Source organism: Colossoma macropomum, unplaced genomic scaffold (assembly GCF_904425465.1).
Source record: "Colossoma macropomum unplaced genomic scaffold, Colossoma_macropomum, whole genome shotgun sequence".
NCBI lineage: Eukaryota > Metazoa > Chordata > Actinopteri > Characiformes > Serrasalmidae > Colossoma > Colossoma macropomum.
Genome location: NW_023494784.1, coordinates 10609443 through 10617239, shown reverse-complemented (window position 1 = coordinate 10617239; position 7797 = coordinate 10609443).

Genomic DNA, 7797 nt, shown 5'->3' with positions numbered 1-7797 from the left:
TACATGTAGTAATGAATAGCTGCTTAGTGTGCAATATGGCTGAGAATTTAAGGGGCTGATTTTAGCCAACTTCAGTGTGTTTTGGAGGCCCATCAGTTCAGCCTTTAATTTAAATAGGATGAGATTTGGTGTATTGAAGGTATATGTTCCTAATGTTACCTGCTTATTTCTACAGACTTTGTTTGGAGTTAACTGACAACAGGAAGCCATTATTGATTTTCTAGCATTTTTAGAGGAGATGTTTTAATTCATTTCTACAATATGTAGTCTAATTTGTCCATGTTCCTTATAAGCTAAATAAAGCTGTTATCTTTAGTTTATGGGGTAGTGCATAACTTTCAATATGCTGTATTGCTGTGCCTGTTAGAGCCTACATGGTTTTTCTAAATGGAAGAAAAGAGTGTTGAATAAATAAATAGAAATATGATCATAGTGCAGGAGAACACTTCAGGGGGTAACATGCTTGCCTGGGGAGGCTGAGGAGGTCATGGGAGGAACCATTATGCTTCTTTTTGTCAGGAGCTTGGAGGGCAACATAAACTATAAGTGCAAAAGACTCTCTACCAACAGTTCAGACACTCTATGGACTGAATACAGCTCTTCCTCTCCTCTCCAGCAAACTACAGTGGGGAAATATGGAATAAATAGACTAGGAACAGGTGTCTGCAATTGGTCATTCACCAACCACTCCCACTGATGCGCCTAAACTGGTCACACTAGACTAAATCCCTGACCACTGGAAACAGTAAACCATGTTCAAGAGTCTCAGGGTAAGAACACTGACCTAAGAACAGGGGACTGTTTCATGAAGCTAGTTGAACTTAGAATGGGTTCCTGGTTTTAACTTCACAAAACCTTGTTTTAAGATGGTTAGAAAGGTGTTTAACAACTTTCCCTGTTAGATCAGGTTTAGCTAGTAGTGATCCTTGTGCACATGCATGTAGAAGTGTGATGCTTGTGATGAACAATCATGTGAAACATGGAGAAGTCGAGCAGCTTGTTGTTTAAAGAAAGCAACACAGTCGCTACAGCCGCAGTGTTAGTGCTTAGTGGAGTAATAAATGCTTTTTATATATATATATATATATATATATATATATATATATATATATATATTCTTCTGCTAAAAAAGTAACATTTTTCACTTCATGAAAAAAACAAAATGACCTCCGTCAGTCTCCAATCAGTCAGAGGCTCAGACCTGATTGGTCAAAGAGCTGTTTATAATCCAAAATCCTACCTTTCAGTTGGATTTAACATAGGACTGCAGCATAGGTTTCCACTGTCATGGGACAGAAAATTCAGGTTTAGATCAAACTGAGCTTACAGTTAGCTGGCTAAGCAAGAAATCCTGCTTTGTGAAACAGAGCCTGGCTCACATCAGTTCATGAAATGCTATTCAGTGTTACATAAAAGGCCGGTTCTGGCTCAGCATTCTTACCCTGAGAGGTTGAAAAAAAAAATTAGGCTCATGTATGTATGCATAAGGTATTTTTGCTTTATGTGATTCAGCAATGTCTGTAATTTTACTAGCAACGACTGTAATTTACAGATTTTCACCATCATTAAGAGAACATATTTTTACTATCAATTAATAGTTTTTGGCACCTTTGCTGCCAGAATTTTACTGTTTTTTTACAGATTTTTTTTTTTTTGTACACACTAAGCAACTAAACAGTGAGTCAGTTTACATACACTTAATTTTCACTTAATAGTCTTTGGCACTTACAATATAACATGTTATGAGCAACACCTATAAAGCATCATGTGAATTCAAAAGACATAATAAATATATCTATGTTTATAATTCCTTATGAATGTATAACAATGTATTATTAACGTGTTCATAGATTCTTATAGGTGATGGTGATGTGGTTTAGCATGTTGTGTGAATCCATTTCTCTGTTTTCCAAGGCAATTGAAGGACAAAGAAAATGAATTAGATTAAAAAAGCAGTTTTCGCCAGAAAGAAACTAAATCAACCAAACAAACAAACAAACAAACACAGAATTTCAAGGGCAACCTCAAGCTACACCACTCGAAGCAGATTTTTAATTAACTCTGTGAAACTACAGGCAAAGAGAACACAGACAGAATATGTGATGAATGAAAGCATAACTGTTGGACATGTTATGAGTCATTTCTCATATGTCAGTTTTCCTTATCTGCTCACAGCCATAAATCTCCGTTGGAATTATCTGGCAGCTGGACATTATCAGTGATTCTCTTGCAGCCAAACAATCTAAACTTTCCACTTGAGATGTTCTCTGTCTTAGTAAATCAAATGTAAAATTAATGTTTCATTGTGATAGCTTAATACCACTGTTACACTGTTGTTAATGTCCAAATATGTCCAGACTTTAAGATGCAGCCCTTGCTGACACAGGTGTCCAATTGTCAAGGAAGCTTCCATAATGTCCACAGAAAAGAACTGACAGAATTGGACACTCTGGTACTTAAATGTTACCAGCCAGATGGGTATAAAGCCCCCCAGCATTGGGCTGTGGAGCAGTGGAGCTGTGTTCTCTGGAGTAATGGAGCTCCATTCAACACCTTTGGGACGAGTTGGAGTGATCCAGAACTGATCAACCAACATCAGTACCTGACCTCACTAATGCTCAATCAAATCCTCACAGCAATGTTCCAACATCTAGTGTAAAGCCTTCCCAGAAGAGTAGAGGCTGTTACTGCAGCAAAGGGGGCAAACTCCCTATTAATACCCTTCATTTTTTTATGCTGGAAGAACAGGTGTCATTTATTTATTTATTTATTTATTTATTTATTTATTTATTTATTTATTTAGCTTGCATGGCATTCTGTTCCAAGACAAAATTATGCTGTTTATTTATTTATTTATTTAACTATTATTCATTTAGAGGCTTAAATGAACCAGTAGGATATAAAACATGAAAGATAAAATTACAGACTCAGTAAAAAAAGGTGCTGATATAAATACTAATGGTGCCTAAATATACTTGCCTTTCAGCAGCAGCATTATTATAGGCTCTAGGGAAGGGAAGCCCTGCAGAGCTGCTTTTTCCCCCTCTGAAACACTAGCGCACCTTGTGTATCTGTTCCAATCATCAGATTATATAAAGGCCTCTCAGATGTTCGATACAGCCGCTGTTGCTGCTGCTGTGGAGCCACTATTTTTAAACCCAATGCAAGAGAAGGCATGAGTCATGCTTTAATTTGAAGGGTTCATAGTTTGCTCAGCTCAGAACAGAATTGGTAGCACCGGATATGAAACTGCGAGAACACTCTAGCAATATTGTTGGGTAATAATGATTCTGCCTTTAAAAATCAAAGATAGAAATCATATCCGCATATTGGGAGTCTGTGTAAACATGATTTAAAACTGTATTGTGGGATTACGCATGGCTGAGTAGTCTCTAGCCCAGTTAGGTGTGTGTGTGTGTGTGTGTGTGTTTTTGATCTATTTGTGTGTGTTTTAGGATTAGGAGTGGCTTTAGCTAGTGACAGACATTTTCTTAGCCTACGCTAGCCCTTATACATCAACGCTTGTACACCAACCCGGGGTACTGTGGTCATCGTCCATTGTAAACCAACCCAGTGTACTGTGGTCATCATCCATTGGAAACCAACCCAGTGCACAGTGTTCATCATTCATTGGAAACAACTTAGTGTATGGAAATCATCATCCACTGTATACCAATCAAGTGTACTGTGGTCATCATTCATTGGAAACCAACCCAGTGCACAGTGTTCATCATTCATTGGAAACAACTTAGTGTATGGAAATCATCATCCACTGTATACCAATCAAGTGTACTGTGGTCATCATTCATTGGAAACCAACCCAGTGCACAGTGTTCATCATTCATTGGAAACCAACCCAGTGCACAGTGTTCATCATTCATTGGAAATGACTTAGTGTATGGAAATCATCATCCACTGTATACCAATCAAGTGTACTGTGGTCATCCTCCACTGTAAACCAACCCAGTGTACTGTGGTCATCCTCCATTGTAAACCAACCCAGTGCACAGTGTTCATCATTCATTGTAAACAAACTTGTGTACGGTGATCATCATCCATTGTATACCAGTCATGCGTATGTTGGTCACCATTCATTGTACATGAACTCAGTGCACAGTGGTCATCATCCACTGTATACCACTGCAGTGTACAGCAGTAATTCTCCATTCTTAAATGTTCCTGTGAATAAGCCAGAACAAGCCAAACTCCAGCACATAAACAGGACAGTGGAGAGGATCACTGGATGTAGCCTGTCAGCGCTTCAGGACGTCTAAAACAGCAGGGTGATGAAGCACCCTGGCAAAATTACAGCTGACCCCTCTCATCCTGGACATCACCTCTTCCAGCCACTCTCCTCTGGTAGAAGATTCAGGGCCACCAAAACCAGCACAGCCAGACAGCTTTTTCCCCAGAGCTGTAGCTCATTAACCACCCTGTGCTTTAAACTAAAACTAAACCATCAAACCTCACTACTGTATTACAGCAAATCCTCTGTGACCTAATGCTTATTTGCACAACTGTACTATGGATTTTTTATATCATTCTGTAATATCCTGTATATAATAGTTATATCATATGACTGCTCAGACCTGCATATACACAGATATTCACATCACCTCTTAGCCCCTCTCACTTAGGCTCTTTTTTATTTTTCCTTATTCTTTGTTCTATTAATTATATTTTTATTATATTCATTTTACACAAACATATTAGGCAAAATAAAGTGATTCTGATTCTGAAACATTGCATCATATCTGACTGTTACAAGCTCAACAATGCTGCTTATTCAATTGTTGATTCTTTGAGCAATTCTTGGTTTTAGTACAGAAAGCACAGAGTGGACGCTTCCTATTGTAAAACTTCAAACCTCACACAGCGGCATTGCACAGCTCATTAAATCTTGTCAAAAAATAAACATGATGCCCTTCACTCACCTCATGACAAACTCACGCTCACAAGTGCAAGGATCTGCTCACCTTAATCTCATAACCCCAATTAAACAAATTAACACAGCTTGTCCAGACAGTCGGTTAATTTGTTTTGACTACCAAATGAGAAGTGGGGAGTTTTTTAGTAAACTCAAGTCTCCTGTGTCCTCAGTAAGACGAAAGCAATGGAGTATACTTCCTGAAGGGGCTCTAATGAGCTCACGTCGTGACGGTCATGTCTGCATCTTTCTGAGCTTTCTAAACTCAGGATCTAAACTGAGTCATGCTTCACCACTAGTCACAGTTCCATGAACTCAACCAAGAAAAGATGTTGGGTCACAGTAATCTTCCCCGTATGTTCCTGTAATTACATTGGCTGAAGCCGAAGAACTTTCTCCTTCCACTTAGTGGCCAGGTTAATGTTGGGTTGCAGCAGTGTATTTTGTATGTAATTCAGATATGACAGGACATCATGTCTTTTTTTTTTCTGGGAACTTAATGGTGAGAATGAACATGTGCATCTCAGTGAAATACCATTTAAAGTCTGCATGTGTGAACAATGGAAAGTCTGAACTTTGCTGGTACAAGTAACCTGGTAATTTTCCAGGTTTTTCCAAGTCTACTTGATATTACTTAGCACCTCGACACAGTTTGAACCAAGTGTGATGATTTAAGCATACAATGCTAATTAATGTACGTAAGCTTCCATTACCTCCTAGCTACATTAGCCTTATACACTACACAGCCAAAAGTATGTGGACACTCCTCCTGATTATTGAGTTCAGGTGTTTCAGCCACACTCATTAATAACAGGTGTATACAATCAAGCAGGAAGCCATGCAAACTCCATAGACAAACACTGGTAGTAGAATGGGTCGTACTGAATAGCTCAGTGACTTAAACCGTGGCACTCCTATAGGATGCCACTTTTGCCACAAATCAGTTTGGGAAATTTCTGCCCTGCTAGATCTGCCCCTGTCAACTGTAAGTGCTATTACTGTGAAATGGAATGCAGCCATGAAGCGGTTGACCATGCAAACTCACATGGTGGGGCTGTCAAGTTCTGAAGTGGACAGTGTTTATTTAAGCAATAGAACACGAGAGGGAGTGTGTTATTGTGATATATTTGCAATAACACACTCCGAGTGTTCTATTGCTTTTATACACCAGTTAAATAAATAAAGTGAGAAATTAATAAACTGGGCCGTGAACGCGGCGTTTAATATGTTTTAATGTTCGCAGTTCCTTCCGCCAAATTATAGTTCCTTAACAAGCAGCTTGTTGCTACGTCAGAGTAACGAGCTCCGCCCACTCACTGCACAGGCGGGAGTTCGTTCTCCAGCTCCACACAGACCAAGTGACAGTTTGGGAATTTAGTGTCGTCTCATCTTCAGAGTCTGACCAAATCGGCTGTCGGTCAAATGTGATCTTAAAAGTGTCTGTTTTCTGTTTGTGGCAAAGTAAGAAGTAAAAACATTCAAATGTCTTGAGCGTCTCTTACAGCTGTCAAACTCGTTGCTTAGCAACGGCGTCTCAGCGGAGTGATACAGTGTTTGTGAAAAAACTGTGATGTTATGGTGAAATAACAGCACTGTTAGAACGCTTCTCAACCAATCAGCTTGCGTGGCCGGAACTAACTGTTGTATAACCTCTGTTGAATCGTTCACTACAGAGTTCCAAACTGCCGCTGGAAGCAAAATCAACAAAAGAACTGTGTGTCGGGAGCCTCATGAAAGGAGTTTCCATTGCTGAGCAGCTACACACAAGCCTAAGATCACAATGCACAAATGCTGGGGTGGTGTAAAGCATGCCACCACTGGACTCTGGAGCAGTGGAAAGATGTTGTTTGGAGTGATGAATCACGCTTCTCTAATTGGCAGTCTGATGAACAAATCTGGGTTTGGCAGATGCCAAGAGAACCTACAGGACTACATAGTGCCAACAGTATAGTTTGGTGGAGGAGGGATAATGGGCTGGGGCTGTTTTTTCAGGCCTTAGCCCCATAAAGGGTAATGTTAATGCTACAGCATACAAAGATGTTTTAGAAAATTTTAAGATTCCATCTATGTGGCAACAGTTTGGGGATGGTCCTTTCCTGTTCCAGCATGACTGTGTGCCTGTGCACAAAATGAGCTCCATAAAGACATGGTTTGACAAGTTTGGTGTGAAGGAATTCCAGTGATCTGCACAGAGCCCTGACCTCAACCCCCACTGAACACCTTTGGGATGAACTGGAACGTGGATTGTGAGCCAGACTCTTTTGACTAAATTGGCACCAATTCCCACAGACATACTCCAAAATCTTGTGGAAAACCTCCCCAGAAGACTGGAGGCTGTTGTACTGCAAAAGCAGGGCCAACTCCATATTAATCCCCATGGTCTTTGGAATGGGATGTCCACCATGCTTGTATGAGTGAGATGTATAGTTGTACACAAACTTTTGGCCTATAGTGTAGATCCAGTGCAAAATAAGAGGCAAGCTTCAAACACTAAACATGTCTTGGCTGATCAACTGCATTTAGTGTAAGAGGGAAATTGTGTAATTTCTTTTTTAAAAGTCCTTTTTAAGACCTTGTTCTGGTATAACACAAGAATCTGCTCTGATCTTGATACCCTTACTTGTCTTGCACTTTTATGGAGCTAAGTGCACATATTAAAATGCTCATTTCTCCAGTAAGTGTTCCTCACACTCACTCTCAGTGTACTATACAGGTTTCTCTCTCAGTCTGAGAAACTGGAGAGCTTAATGCTGCTTCTGTCTTCCTCCCGGAGATGCAGAAAAATGTCACCCAAAAGACTCTGCATGAGCTCTTGCTGACACCAAAAGTAGAGTCTACCATAAAACACAAATACTCCTGCTTCTAGCAGG